The sequence below is a fragment of the Hyperolius riggenbachi genome, chromosome 2 (assembly GCF_040937935.1).
Source record: "Hyperolius riggenbachi isolate aHypRig1 chromosome 2, aHypRig1.pri, whole genome shotgun sequence".
Lineage (NCBI taxonomy): Eukaryota > Metazoa > Chordata > Amphibia > Anura > Hyperoliidae > Hyperolius > Hyperolius riggenbachi.
The window spans coordinates 59,523,606-59,539,650 of NC_090647.1; the positions used below are offsets into that span (position 1 = coordinate 59,523,606).

The 16,045-nt window shown below is 46.7% G+C and overlaps 1 protein-coding gene across 3 annotated transcripts in view; it reads right to left on the minus strand.

The window, feature by feature from the left end:
* The window catches only part of MTMR2 (myotubularin related protein 2), a 74,862-nt gene extending 62,919 nt beyond the window's left edge, over positions 1-11,943 (minus strand). Inside the window, exon 1 of one of the 3 annotated variants that reach the window (XM_068266838.1) lies at positions 11,863-11,943. The gene's annotated coding sequence lies outside the window, so the exon portion shown is untranslated. Of the gene's footprint in view, positions 1-3,267; positions 3,357-11,862 lie in introns of those variants that run through there. The other 2 variants (XM_068266839.1, XM_068266837.1) reach the window with 2 other exon arrangements.
* Between the last annotated feature and the right edge of the window lie 4,102 nt (positions 11,944-16,045).

Here is a 16,045-nt window from a genome sequence, read left to right on the forward strand (position 1 = left end):
TCCACAGCCCTGCTACTAAGGCCTGAAACACTCTACAAATCGCAAATTTGGTAGTGATTTTAAAAAGTGTTATCTTTTTGCCAGCGATTGTGCAGCGGTTTGCAATTTTAATTCTGAAGGCCCATTCACACTAGGGCGATTAATCGCCAAAGCGCTAGCACTTTTTAAAGCGCTAGTGCAATAGTAACTATATGGTAGTGATCTCACTGCCGCCAATCGCGGCCGTTTCGCGATTAGCGGCAATCGCAAAAGCATTACATGCAGTGATTTAGTAGCGATCACGATTAGCCTGCTATAGAAGTGCTAATCGCGATTGCTCATCAAACGTGGATTTATACAGTAATTTTACCGCAATAAAATCACCCGCTTCAAATGCGAATGGGCCCTGATTGGTCCTTTCAATTTATTATAATTTTTTTTTTTTTATAGTTTGCAGTAATTTAAAATTGTACACAAATCGCTATGTAAAGCAATTCCTGAGCGATTTGCCATCACTTTATATACTTTACATTGACATGCAAACGTTCCCAAAATGCTGCATGTCCTGCGATTTTGCTAATCGCAATCTCTACTGTGGAATTTGTTACATTTATTTACATTGGCAGAGCGTTTAGGGAAATCGCTAGCGATTTAAAGTGCTCCCTAAGCACTCAAAAAAGCGCTGTAGTGGGATCCAGGCCTCGGGATACTGTGGTTGATTGGGGAGTGGGGAGACTATAAAATACTATGGAAGGCCACTAGACCACCACATACACTGGGGGAGGGGGGGGGGGCAATTAGACTAAAGCTCAACACACACCATACAATCTTGGTTGTACAGATTTATCAAATCTATGTAGTATAAGGGCCAACAGATTGAAAATACCTAGTATGATTGATTGGATAAGCTCTTATACTACATGAAAGTGGTAAGATTGAACAACCAACATTGTATGGTGTGTGCTGAGCCTTACAGAGAATACTGTGGGGTGGGGGCGCACTTTGGAATCTGCCTCTGGTGCTAGGGGACCTTGTCCTAGCCTTGTATAAGTGACACTTAAAGAGAACCCGAGGTGGGTTTGAAGAATATTATCTGCATACAGAGGCTGGATCTGCCTATACAGCCCAGCCTCTGTTGCTATCCCAAACCCCCCTAAGGTCCCCCTGCACTCTGCAATCCCTCATAAATCACAGCCACGCTGCTGACAAACAGCTTGTCAGAGCTGGCTGTGTTTATCTCTATAGTGTCAGTCTGCTGCTCTCCCCGCCTCCTGCAGAACTCCAGTCCCCGCCTGCATCCCTTCCCTCCCTGCTGATTGGAGGGAAGGGACGGGGGCAGGGACCGGAGCTATGCAGGAGGCGGGGGAGCAGCTGAGACTGACACTACAGATGTAAACACCGCCTCACAGCACGGCTGTGATTTATGAGGGATTGCAGAGTGCAGGGGGACCTTAGTGGGGTTTGGGATAGCAACAGAGGCTGGGCTGTATAGGCAGATCCAGCTTATGTATGCAGATAACATTCTTTAAACACACCTCGGGTTCTCTTTAAGGTCTGCACTAATTACAATTTTTCTGTTCGATTTTACTCAATTCAATTAACTACTTGCCGACCGCTCCACACCAATTGGAGTGAACGCAGCTGCAGCCCCAGGACGACTGCACACCAATTGGCGTGAATGGCCTATGGGGCTTGCAGGAGATCGCGCGCATATCTCCGCATGAATGATGGAGCTCCATCAGTCTCCAAGCGGCAATCTCCACTCGGAGACTGTTAGACGGTGAAACCGCCATCTAATATGCCTATACAGCGCTGCGATCTAAGCCAGCGCTGTACTGGGGACAGCCATGTGACACAGCTGTCCCCTCTAGAAGCAGGGAACGGATCCGCTGTCATGACAGACGATCATGCTGATTGGCTGGTGGGGGGAGGGGGGATTTAAAAAAGAAAAAATAGGAAAATGTAATAAAAAATAATCAAATAAATATTTATTTAAAAATAAACAAACATTGGGGGAGCGATCAAACCCCACCAACAGAAAGCTCTGTTGGTGGGGAGAAAAAGGGGAGGGGGGCAAATCACTTGTGTGCTGAGTTGTACGGCCCTGCAGTGAGCCCTTAAAGAGAAACTCTGACCAAGAATTGAACTTTATCCCAATCAGTAGCCTAAACCCGCTTTTACATGAGAAATCTATTCCTTTTCACAAACAGACCACCAGGAGGTGCTGTATGACTGACATTGTGGTGAAATCCCTCACACAAGAAACTGAGTACCGTGGTACTCCTGGCAGTTTCCGGTCTGTGAACCTTGTTGCATTGTGGGACAATGGACAAACACTGACTAAATAATTGATACATAATTATTGTAAAAATGAATCACTTTTTTTATTACATTATTTTCCCTGCCACTTCTCTTGGCCGCGACTGGCTGAAGTTACGGGACCTGGAACTGTAGAAATGTGAGCGATCCGTGCAGATAGGGCTGGAGGAAGCCCCAGGTATGTCTAAATCTTGGCTAGGATCAGTACCTATTCAGTAAGAAGTCTTTGGGCAAAACTTCTTAAGGGCTGGTTCAGACGGACGCTTGCGGAGCGTTTACCACAAGCGTTCGCGGCTTGGCGTTAAACGTTCCCATTCAAGTGTACTAAGCGAGTAATGTCCCCCTAGGGGAAGAAAAAACGCGACCGCATCCGAACGCAACGTGAACGCTGACGAACGCGACGCCTCCAAACGTCCGTCTGAACCAGCTCTAACACTGCAGGGTTGCCCCTTGAACACCCCTGGCTGTAGCCCTTGAACGCTTTGAGTCCAACAGGAGAAAAGCACTATACAAATGTTAGGATTATTGAACTATAGTGGAATTTACACAGTGAAAAGTAGCTTTGTCCTGAATTTGGATTGTTGATTTGCTTTTCTAAATGGTATATCACTTTAAACATACTGTCCATACAAACGAGTTGCTTGTATTTAAATATCACACACCCACCCCTTATGCCTGACATGTAAATAGAGAGGGGTGAGACAGAACCCCCCGACCCCCCCTTCACTGGGCACCCCTGATCTGGCAGTGACCTCCAGGTGACCCGTGCCAGCATTCCTGCGCTTGTGCCATGCTGGGCTGCCAGTCTCGTGCCACCCCTGCAGCAGCCCCCAACTTCCTGTACAACTTCCCATTATCCTTCTATCTCCCACCATCCACACTTCCCAGATGGAGTAAACAAGGCAGAAGTAATAGGCTGTGTCTTCCCCCTTCCCTCCCACACGCAGACCCTCCCTGTCCCCTCCTCACCCGCAGCCACAAGACGCGCAGCTCCTCCAAGCGCCGCTCTCCGGCTTTATCCAGCCGCTCTCGCGAGATCCACAGCCGGCTCTCCCCACATGGATAATACGGGAGCGCGCAGCAGTAATACGCGGGGACGCGCGTCACTAGTATCCCAGCCCAGGCGCGTGCACATAGCAGCAGGACAAGAAGCATTGTGGTAAAGGCTATGACTGGTTTATTTTAAATAGCAAAATAAAATAACATCCATTAGAGTATCTGGTGCTCTTGTCCAATAAGCACAGTGCAAAGAACAGTGCTATGGGTATCATGGGCGTCCGCAGAAAATTTTCCAGGGGGGGGGGGGGGGGGGCAAAAAGTGGGGAGCAAATCCGGGCTGGTGATGGAGCTACGTCATGCTACGCGCGCCGCGCCGAAAAATGGGTGTGGTCATGAACCAGAATGTGGGTGTGGTCGTGGGTGGAGACAAGTTTACATGAACTAAGCAATGGTGGGACATTAGATTAGGACGGTGGCGAACCTTTTGGAGGTCGAGTGTCCAAACTGCAAAGTCACTTTACTATCACAAAGTGCCAACAGCAATTTAAACTAAATAACGTTTTAACTCATACATGAACATGTGGAAAATTAAGTTGAAAATAAACTGTGAAGATAAACAATTTCATCCATCATACTCCTGAAAAAAAATTCATTTTTTTAGAACCTCAGTTTCATTTTCTGTTTTAAAAAGCGGAAAAAGTAGGTTTAATGCTATTGTCTCATATGATGATAATTCAGCTTTTTCCATAGTCTTGCAGTTAGCAATCATGTGACCCCCAACAAGACAAATTCAGCAATCATGAGGCCCCCCCCCCCATCAAGATAAATTCAGCAATCATGAGGCCCCCAACATGACCAACTCAGCAATCATGAGGCCCCCAACAAGACAAATTCAGCAATCATGAGGCCCCCAACAAGACAAATTCAGCAATCATGAGGCCCCCAACAAGACAAATTCAGCAATCTTGAGGCCCTTAACAAATCATGAGGCCCCCAACAAGACAAAGTCAGTAACCATGAGGCCCACAACAAGACAAATTCAGCAGTCATGAGGCACATAAATAGACAGCTTTTCACATAAATAGGCAGAATGCCCCCTTAATATGTAGACACCTCTCACCTGGCAGCAGTTCCCCAAAATACACTCAATCTGACAGCAGTGGTTCCCCAAAAATAGGTAGCCCCAGGTCTATAGGTGTCCCCAGAATAGGTGGCCAGCGGTATAGATGTCCCCAGAACTGGTAGCCAGGGGTAGAGATGTCCCCAGAACAGGTAGCCAGGGGTATATGTGCCCAGTATATGTAGGCAGGGGTATATGTGCCCAGTATATGTAGGCAGGGGTATATGTGCCCAGTATATGTAGGCAGGGGTATATGTCCTCAGTATATGTAGGCAGGGGTATATGTCCCCAGTATATGTAGGCAGGGGTATATGTCCCAGTATATGTAGGCAGGGGTATATGTCCCAGTATATGTAGGCAGGTGTATATGTCCCAGTATATGTAGGCAGGGGGATATGTCCCAGTATATGTAGCCAGGGGGATATGTCCCAGTATATGTAGGCAGGTGTATATGTCCCAGTATATGTAGGCAGGGGGTATATGTCCCAGTATATGTAGCCAGGGGTATATATCCCAGTATATGTAGCCACGGGTATATGTACCAGTATATGTAGGCAGGGGTATATGTCCCAGTATATGTAGGCAGGGGTATATGTCCCAGTATATGTAGGCAGGTGTATATGTCCCAGTATATGTAGGCAGGGGTATATGTCCCAGTATATGTAGGCAGGTGTATATGTCCCAGTATATGTAGGCAGGTGTATATGTCCCAGTATATGTAGGCAGGGGTATATGTCCCAGTATATGTAGCCAGGGGTATATGTCCCAGTATATGTAGCCAGGGGTATATGTCCCAGTATATGTAGGCAGGGGTATATGTCCCAGTATATGTAGGCAGGGGTATATGTCCCAGTATATGTAGGCAGGTGTATATGCCCCAGTATATGTAGGCAGGGGTATATGTCCCAGTATATGTAGGCAGGGGTATATGTCCCAGTATATGTAGGCAGGGGTATATGTCCCAGTATATGTAGCCAGGGGGATATGTCCCCAGAAAAAGTGGCCATGTCTGTGTGCAGGAGGAGGGGAGCAGCGGAGAGAAGAGGGAGAGCTATGGGCACTCACCTTAGGGGGCTCTCCCTCCCTCTCTCGCTGTCCCCTCCGGAGTCCGGAATGAAGTGTGCAGCGGCTGGCAGCGGGCGGAACTTACCTCCTCTCGTCGCACGCGCCGGATGGATTAGCCGCTACTCTGGCCTGATCCAGACCAGAGTGCGGCACCAGAACTTCCGGCGCAGGAGCGAGAGGAGGTAAGTTCCGCCCGCTGCCAGCCGCTGCACAGTGCACACTTCATTCCGGAGGGGACAGCGAGGGAGAGAGAGCCCCCTAAGGTGAGGGAAGTTGGGGAGACGTCCGCCCTTCCCCACTGTGCCCATAGCTCTCTCTCTTCTCTGCGCTGTTCCCTCCTGCTGGCTGCACGGGCACGCGGCCAGGGGGGGGGGCAGCAGGCGGCCAGGCTCGGGCAGATGCCCGGTTTTGCCATATGTGCGGACGCCCATGATGGGTATCATTCATAAAGCATTTCCGCACGCGGAAATGCTAAAAACAGCTGACTTTACCGACCACTCGGCAAAGTCAGCATTCATAAAGGCTCTTTCCGCATGAAAAAATGACATTCCCGTGCAGAGCGATACATTTCCGCCTTGTGCGGAGTTTTTCTAGATTAATCTAGAAAAAGTAACAAACACATCCATTCATAAAGATTAGAGCAAGCGGTATCCGGAAGGAAAATACCGCTTGCTCGACAGTAGCGATAGGCGGGCGGATTACATATAAATGAATGGGACGGACCTCCCAAGCAGCATCAGGCAGAGGAGTGCACGGAGGGAATCGGGCAGCTTTTATGTTTCCGCATGTCTTCCGCAACGCTACCGCCAGCTTCCTCCAGAAAACCTCCGCACTTCTACCGCAACAGGCAACTTCTTTATGAATGACCACCCAGAAGTCTTAATTACCGGTTGCGGAGAAGAACGGTGTTTTCCCGCATTACCGACAGCCTCTTTATGAATGATACCCTATGTATCAGCACTGCTTAAAGAGACTCTGTAACAACAAAAACCTCCCCTGGGGGGTACTCACCTCGGGTGGGGGAAGCCTCCGGATCCTAATGAGGCTTCCCACGCCGTCCTCTGTCCCACGGGGGTCTCGCCGCAGCCCTCCGAACAGCCGGCGACTGTGCCGACTGTCAGTTCAATAATTACCTTTGCTGGCTCCAGCGGGGGCGCTGTGGCGACTTTCGGCACGGAAATAGACGGAAATACCCGATCTCCGTCGGGTCCGCTCTACTGCGCAGGCGCCGGAAACTTGCGCCTGCGCAGTAGAGCAGACCCGACGGCGATCGGGTATTTCCGCCTACTTCGGCGCCGAGAGGCATCAGAGCGCCTGCGCAGGAGCCAGGAAGGTAAATATTGCGTCACGGCTGTACGGAGGGCTACAGCGAGACCCCCGAGGGACGCAGGACGGCGTGGGAAGCCTTATTAGGATCCTGAGGCTTCCCCCACCCGAGGTGAGTACCCCCCAGGGGCCGTTTTGTCGTTACAGTTCCTCTTTAAAGTGTACCAGAGACGATAAAAAATAAAAGTTTTATACATACCTGGGGCTTCCTCCAGCCCCATCCGCATGGATCGCTCCCACACTGACGTCCTCAGCCTTCTGTATCTCCCACCGATACCGTAACTTCGGCCAGCCTGCGTAAGAGGAGTGCGCTGTCTATGTATCTCTACATATAGTGACATAGCGCATTGCACAGACTGGCCACGACTTGTCGAAGTTACGGGACCCGGTACCAGCAATACAGGAGGTTGAGGATGGCGGTGTGGGAGTGATCCGTGCGCATGGGACTGGAGGAAGCCCCAGGAATGTATAAAACTTTCATTTTTTTATCGTCTCTGTTTCCCTTTAAAGTAAACGTAAAGCAATTTTAAAAAAAAAAAGTTGTATACTCACCTATGGAGAAGAAAGGCTTTGGACGGAGCAGAACAAATAGGCACCGGGAAATTTGGGCGCACCATGCGTCGCCATAGGCTGTAATGTGAATTATGGCTATAGCGGTGCTCAGAAGCTAATTTGAGCACCAGCGAACAACAGAGCCCAAACTACTTTAAAAACAGCGTAATCCGGCCGCCAGCCATAGCCAGCAGCCGAGTTATGTCTTTCTCCAGTGCAATCAGGGTGCAAGCGGCTCAGGGCCTCCAACTGGCCAGCTTAGCAGGCGTCTCTCTGCTGCTGGCCGGAGGGGCTTTGAACAGCGTCATGTGCACAGGAGGACTCCAGGGAGCTGCAAGAAGTCCCAGATAATTTGGTCATTTTTTTTATGTAGAATTAAGTCTCCCTTTATGCCGCCAGAACTTTTGCAGCAGTAGAGTGAGACGATTTACGGCTTCACCCTGCGCTCAAATTTCCCGCTGCCATTTTCACATGAAAGCGCTCTGGATCCTATAAATCCTTTCACAGTTCTCTCATGGTGTCCTTATTCCAGCGTTGTTCTGAAGACTGTACTGCACAAGGCTGCCATAGCCTTCTGTTCTGAGGGCTCCCAGAGGTGGCAAATGTGAATCGGGGACAGCGGTGGAACAAAGACACCTTGACAGGACCAGGAACGCTCATAGGAACCAGAGACTTCCCTCTCTGTAGGAAAGTATATAACTTTTTTTTTTTTCTAGAATCACTTCACATTTACTTTAAATACAGGAAATAATGAAAATAAAACAAATACATAGTAAAAGAACATTGGCAAAAATAACTGGGCAGAGTCAGAGATAATTTACTGTAACTTACTGTAAAATATAACTAGGAATTTCATGCTTATTATTAGAGACACAGATACTCTGCGACAGGTCAGGAACCTTTTTGGCTGAGAGAGCCATACATTTTAAAATGTAATTCCGTGAAAGCTATACAATATGTTTCAAACTGGGACAGTGCGCATGCGCAGCAGAGGGCTCACATCCCTGTTGCCATGGTGAAGTGTACACAGTTGATCCGCCGGGCAGTGAAAGTGTCAGACACGTCTTCAGCTTCTCTTGGGTTTAAGCAATATCAGCAATTTCCCTGAGAGCCAGACAGGAGAAATACCAACTAACAGCTTGTACAATTAGCTAGGGGACTTGGGGGTTGATTCACTTTGTAGGACGCGATTCCCCCCACTTTGGCCCAATAGGCTGCCTGTCAAGTGACAGGCAGCCTATTGAGCCAATCAAAGTGCGGGGATCTTGTTCTACAAAGTCACTGGACCTGACAGGGTCCAGAGTTGGTTCGTTTTGGGGTATCATGAGTAAGTTAGTAGTGCATGCTACAGCAGTAATTTTCCTTGCATTGCCACACTAAGCTGCGCTGCTTGAGCAGTGTAGCTTAGTGAATCAACCCCTACTGATTTGTCTGTGAGCCAGATGTAGCCATCAAAAGAGCCACATCTGGCTCCTGAACCATAGGTTCCCTACCCCTGCTTTATGAGATGCTAATATTTATAAATTGTATGCAGCTTAAAACTGATCCAAGAAATCTGCAGGAAGGTTATTTAATTTCCCCTATTCCTAGCGGCATACAATTTGCAATCAGGTCTGAATTATTAGCGCCTCACTGACTACTCTATTTATTATAGGTGACTTGCAATATGCAGCAAAGTCCCTCCCTGGGATCCAGCACTAGCGGGAATTTGCCTGATGCCAGATACATGTGCTTGCCGGTTGATTGAACCAGCACCAAATAAACACATGGGCCCATATGCAATTCACTTTTTCTCCTGAGTTTTCTTCTAGGAGATAGTTTAAATTGAAGATGAAAATCTAACTTTTCAGCATTTTGCAATTGAAGACAATTAGTTGAAAAAATATTATCAAAACTATTTTTATGCATTTTCTATTTTTGAAAATATCACTTAGAAGAAAACTCGGGAGAAAAAGTGAATTGCATATGGGCCATAGTGTCCTTGTTTCATCTGAAATGGGAAGCTTTTGTTATTTGCATTTTGAGATAAGCTTGTTACTGAATAAAAAAAAAAAAAAAAGATTTCCCACTGCACAGTTTGGAGCAGTTCAGCAAAGGCATGTAGCCCAGGTAAACGAAAAATTAAAAATTAGGGGACATATTGAGACCTAGAAGAGAAGAATCCCGCTGCACCGGCTGTGGATTAAAAGTCACGAGTATTGGAGCTAGCTCATGGCTTCCTAACCACTGGAGGACCGTGGGCTTACACCCCCTAGTGACCAGGCTATTTTTCAGTAATTAGGCCACTGCAACTTTAAGGGCTTGTTGCAAGGCCGTACAGCTCAGCACACAAGTGATTACCCCCCCTCCCCCTTTCTGCCCACCAACAGAGCTCTCTGTTGGTGGGCTCTGATCGCCTCTGGAGTGTTTTTTTTTTTTTTACAAATATTTGTTTTATTTTTTAATAAATAGTACTATTTTTTTTTTTTTTTAAAACCCCACCCCCCTCCCTTCCTCCCCCCGCCAGCCAATCAACACAATCGGCTCTCAGACATCAGCCTATGAGAACCATTCTCTCTCCTGCCTCCCAGGGGCACAGCCGTGTCACATCGCTATCCCCAGTACAGCGCCGGCCGTAGATCGCAGCACCATATAAATAGACGGCGAAACGCCGCTGGGAGACTGTTGACGGAGCAGAGATGGTGATCTCCTGCAAAATCCCGCCCCAGGACTTGACACCAATTGGATAATAAAATATATGAACTATTGACCCTTTTTTATCTCTTTCCTGCTCTCAGAAGCCATTTTCTGCTAGGAAAGTGTTTTATAGTTGGAATTTCTCAGGACTGAGTCAGCCACTTACATACCTGATATTTAACTCTTTCAGGCAGAGAAAGAAAAAAAGAAACACAGCATAGTTATTAGTGTGCTTAACACTGTACATACTCAGGTCTATCTCATCATGTCACGTGTCACTTCCGGTATACTTTATTAGGAGTCTGAGTTGCATTAGTTCTTATTGTACCTCTTAACCACCCCACGCATCTCGCACTCCCATGCCAGACTGCAGGACTTCACTAGAGCTGCCCCTATCCTGTGGAACTCTCTCCCACTGCCCTTCAGGCTCGCTCCCACCTTCAAAAAAGCACTCAAAACTCACTTCTTCAAGGAGGCCTACATCAACTCAACACTACCCTAATCCTTTCTGCCAATAACTTCTTGATGCACCCCCTCCTTTTGTGTCACCAGCCCCTCCCTCTAGATTGTAAGCCTTTGGCAGGGCCCTCTCCCCTTGTGTATCATACTTGACTGTGTGCACTTTACCCAGAATTTGGAACTGGTAATTTTTTACCACTACCATTCCAGTTTATGATCTGGCATTGTACTATTATCTGCATTGGGTTGTGTATCTTATTGCTATTACCTGTATTGTTGCATCTATGGTCTGTTACCTGTATTGTTCTGTCAACCCTGTTATCATTGTCTGTAATCCTATTTATTGTACAGCGCTGTGTAATATGTTGGCGCTATATAAATCTAATAAATAATAATAATAATAATACCTGTTCAACTGCAATGAGCACAATTGTGCCTTTAAGAGGCTTATTAGCCCTATGCAGTGAGTGTCTGTCAGGTGCATCTTGGTTATATGCGTGACCATTTCTACATGCATCATATCGCCTATGAGGAGAGATGGTGTTGGGGGAGGGGTGATTGTAGGTGTGTGGGAAATATTGGAGGGGTTTGGAACCCAGGTGGGTGTCCCATAGGTTGTTACTACAGCCCAAACTGACAATGTTTCAACCAGAACTGCTGTCACCGTTGTGCTCCTATAAATGGGAGGGCAGTGTGCTGTAGTTCTTTTACTGCTTACAATGATGGACATTTAAAGTTCTCTATGGCCACATAAAATGACAAGGAGGGCCGCATTCGGGCCTAGAGCTTGAAACCTTTGCTCATTGGTGTAGCTAGAGACTATTGGGCACCATAGCAAAATTTGTAAGGGGCCATCAGATGTAGGTACTCTTGAGCAATGTCACCTGCCCCTACTCTATGGATGAGTTGACTGGGCAATTTACAATCTCATGCAATGTACACTGTGTTTACTCCATGAGCATTTAGACAAAGGCAGAGGGTGGAGAAACAATGGCAAGTTAATAGTGAACACATCAAGTACTACCTGGGCCTCCTCCTCTCGAGAGCTCCATAGCAGTTGCTATGGCTATTGCTACGGCCCTGTCTGTTCTCTAAATTACTGCATTGGTTATTTTAAAGTTCTGTATACTTTTTGTCAGTGAAAAGTTGCCTTTTGCATATGAATTCTTCACGGCCCTCAGTTATCTAATCTGACTACATACAGTCAATCCCTGGACACAGCTGGGCTTGGAACTCGCAGCAAGTGCTCACTAAGACTTTCCTATACAGATTATGGAAACATGAAAGAATTTGGCATTTGAGAACAGAACACACTTTACTCTGGAGACTACAGGAAAAACAAATACGGATCCTAATAGGAAACATACCTCTGCGTGTGCTGCTGAGAGACAGCGCTGTGTGGAGAGCGGGACTGTTTGAACAGATAGCATGCTACGTCCTGCTCTCTGAGGCACACACAGGCCTGACAGGCCTTCCTTGTAGCTGATTAGTTATGTGGGCTGCTGATACAGCTCAGATGCTTCCCTATGTGTGTGTGTGTGGAAAGCATTGTGTAATGGTCACATGAAGCTATTGTTCACCAGGCAGATTTCCAGCAACAGCAAACAATCATTTACAAATTTACATATTTCTCCCTCCTTAGTATAAAAGGGTATTTCCAGTGTAAAGGGAAAAAAAGTAAAGATCTGCTAGTGATTATGATATGGAATGGTGCGATTCCACCAAACTGCTTATGGGTATTTTGTAGGGGTTACAAATTAATGGCCCCCCATTAAAAATTATTTTTTATTGTGGGGGCCACTAGGTCTGACTACATGGAAGCAATGACACCCTCCCGCTCACTTGCATGGGCGGTGCTAAACTGGGACAATGCCCCCCCCAGGAACTACTGTCCCTCTCGAGCTCAGTAACATACGGTTAACTGTTTCCAGGCTCCAGCAGCGTAAAGTGAACAGGATAGGGTCTGTAAAAAACTTACAATGTCAGCCTGAGTCTATGTAGGCGTTAAAGAGAGTCTGAAGCGAGAATAAATCTCGCTTCAGACCTCATAGATAGCAGGGGCATGTGTGCCCCTGCTAAACCGCCGCTATCCCGCGGCTTAACGGGGGTTACTTCACCCCCAAATCCCCTCGGTACAGCCGGGGAGCGCTTCCTGGTTGGGGCAGGGCTAACCGCCGCAGCCCTGCCCCACGCGCGTCTGTCAGCGCGTATCTCCGCCTCTCCCCCGCCCCTCTCAGTCTTCCTTCACTGAGAGGGGCGGGGGAGAGGCGGCGATGCGCCGCTGATAGACGCGACTGGAGGCAGGGCTAATGGCTGCAGCCCTGCCTCCACTCACGACCAAGTCTACGACCGAGCATTGCGGGGGTGGGTTTGGGGGTGAAGGGACCCCCGTTTAGCCGCGGGATAGCGGCATTTTAGCAGGGGCACACGTGACCCTGCTAACTATGAGCTCTGAAGCGAGAATTATTCTCGCTTCAGAGTCTCTTTAAGTAGACCAAGGGTCTTATCTATTTGCCATAAATATCTCACAATACTTGCAAGATCCCTTGTAACTAATGTATCTGGATATTTGCAAAAAAAAATCTCTCTACCTCCTTCTGATTGTATGTTCTAACATTGTCAACGTACAGGAATAGAGTCTGAAGAAGGCTTACAAGCTGAAAGCTTACTGTTTTTCTGTTAAATAAGCCAATTAACTAGAGCTTGTATTCTACAGACAGGAAGTATTGAATCAGGATAATAATCCTGATTCAAAACTTCATGTCTGTAAAATAAAAGCTATAGGGCCCATTTCCACTTGTGCGTTGCAAATTCGTTGCAAAAAACGCGAAAACGAATTCACATTTTACCGCTTGTTTTCGTGTTTTTGTGTAAGTATGCGAATCTAACCATGTCAGTGCCTGTGTGTTTTTACATTGATTTTTAGGCAAAAACGTACGCGAATTTGCATGGAAAATTTGCATAGCAAAAATGCATGCGAATTTCCTATTAAATACATTGTATGCGAATCGCACACCGCCTTGCAGTGTGCGGATTCTGATGGTTCTGCCGTGCAGATTTTTCCTGCACAGAAAACCCCTAAGAATTCCTGACAAGTGAAAACAGGCCCATCCACTTGTATTGGTTATGCGAATTTGCATGCAGAAAACGCATGCAAATTCGCGATAGTGAAACGGGCCCATAGTCTCCAGCAATGCTTAGCTACTGAGATAAGGAACTACACACTTAGGCCTGGTGCACACCAAAAACCGCTAGCAGATCCGCAAAACGCTAGCGGTTTTTGAAACGCTATTTCTTATTTTTCTGCAGCGTTTCAGCTAGCGTTTTGTGGTTTTGGGAAGCGTTTTTGGTGTAGTAGATTTCATATATTGTTACAGTAAAGCTGTTACTGAACAGCTTCTGTAACAAAAACGCCTGCAAAACCGCTCTGAACTGGCGTTTTTCAGAGCGGTTTGCGTTTTTACTATACTTTACATTGGAGGCAGAAACGCCTCCGAAATCCAAAAAATGCCTCACCCCGGGAGTATGCGTTTCAGCAAAACGCCTCCCGCTCTGGTGTGAACCACCCCATTGAAATATATTACCCACGCGTTTCCACGCAAGAGAACCCGCCCGGTGTGCACCAGCCCTTAATGTTTCTCTCCCTCCAGCCTCTTCCCCCTCCCCTTGCTTGTAGAGCCGTGAGATACAGGACGGGGGCTGTAATGATTTGTCTGTGATCTGTCCACACAGGAGCAGCTTGCTAGCATGCCAGCAGTCTAGCCAAGTACATCTGTAGATAACTTTTCCTCCATAATAGCACCATCATTTGGACAATCTGCTGTACTCAAAAGCCTCTGAGTTCTGTTTGTGATGTTTACATTTGGTTCCTATCATTGCTGAGCTAGTGAGCATTCATTTTGTCACCTGAGTTAGGAAAAAAATATGTATGGTAGGCAATACAAACATCGATTTGAATAATTTGAAGCCGGAGCCTCCGCTGCTCACTTCCACCATATATGTGGCTGGCAGCATACACTCAACATACTCCACACATCACTCATTCCAATACGAGACTGTAGGACAACTTTAGAGCTGCCCCTACTCTCTGCAACTCTCTCCCACCACTCATCAGACTCGCTCCCCTCCTTCAAGCAAGCCCTCAAACCACACCTGTAGCCCCCCCCCTTGTGTTTCCTACTCAATCATGCATCTATGCCATTGAATGACTAAAGTGCCTGGACTACTTGATTGCCGCTCCATTTACTTCATGAACCTAGCCTCGCTCCTAACCCTTATCCATTGTACAGCGCTGCGTAATATGTTGGCGCTATATAAATCCAATAAATAATAAATGTTCTTGGTGATGCACGATCATTCATGTGCTCTGTTTAGTTATCTGTAAACTTATTGATTGTCCAGCACTCATCAATTAGTTGACACAAAAATGTATATTTACCTCATAGTTATCCATTATCCCTTGGAGGCTGTACATTAAAGATGAGTGGGTACAGAAGTGTAAATGTACCTGTGTAAAGGCCCGTTCACACTAGGGGCCTTTTCCGTCTTTTTTTCAAGCACAGGCGATTTTCAAAATCGCCCACAAAACACTTGTGCAATGATTCCCTGTGAGAGAGTTCACAGCTGACCGGTTCCTTTACGTTCCGCTCAGGAAAGCGGTGGCTGGACCATTTTTGAGGTGTTTTTGCTATAATGGAAGGTATAGGAAAAACACAAAATGCTTACAAAATCACTTTGTGCAGCGATTGCGTGTTTAAGAATAAATACATTGTATTTATTCTTCTCCGGGTCACTTGTGTCAGGGAATGAATGAAAAAAACGCTCTGGAAAAGCGCTTAAAAAAACGCTTTTAACAAAAAACGCAGCGAGCAGTGGAGCGCCGGGAGGCGCTAAAAAAAACCGCACACAAAACGCTTGCATTTTTAGATGTGAACAAGGCCTCAGTGGCTGACGCTCTCAGGCGCTCTGAGATTGACATAGAAAACCAGTATGCAAATATTACCATATTACCATTCGCTTTAGTTGGCAGAATTTGAGGTAAGGGCCATTAACTGGTTAAAGTTTATGGGATGGGGAAGGTTGGGGACGGGTGAATAATTGGAGAGAAGCAACAACAAAAACCATTGCTTAAATTAATGACTAAAAGTTGGCACACATGCAGCCAGTACCTGGTGCTGGCACCCAGTCCTGCTGTGCCAAAAACAAGATGTGCCAGGCTGCGCCCCCTAATCCATGGGCTACGGAGCACCCCCACAAACATGCCAGAAGCAGCACCCCTGCACAATGCTTAAAGTGGAATATAACCCAGCATTTCATCTTTGCTCTAAAACATTATTTACAGCATATTAAATGCAACCAGCAATTTTTTTTTTACTAGACCAGCATTGGAAGGGTTACACACAGAGCTTGAAAGTTCAGTGCAGTGAAATGTGGACACATCCGAACTTTAGATAATATTATCTTGTGTTTACTTAAATGTATCAAGTGAGGAATGTGACACATTCTCTGACTGTGGAGAAGCAGCTGGACACAGACAGAGACTCAAAGCAT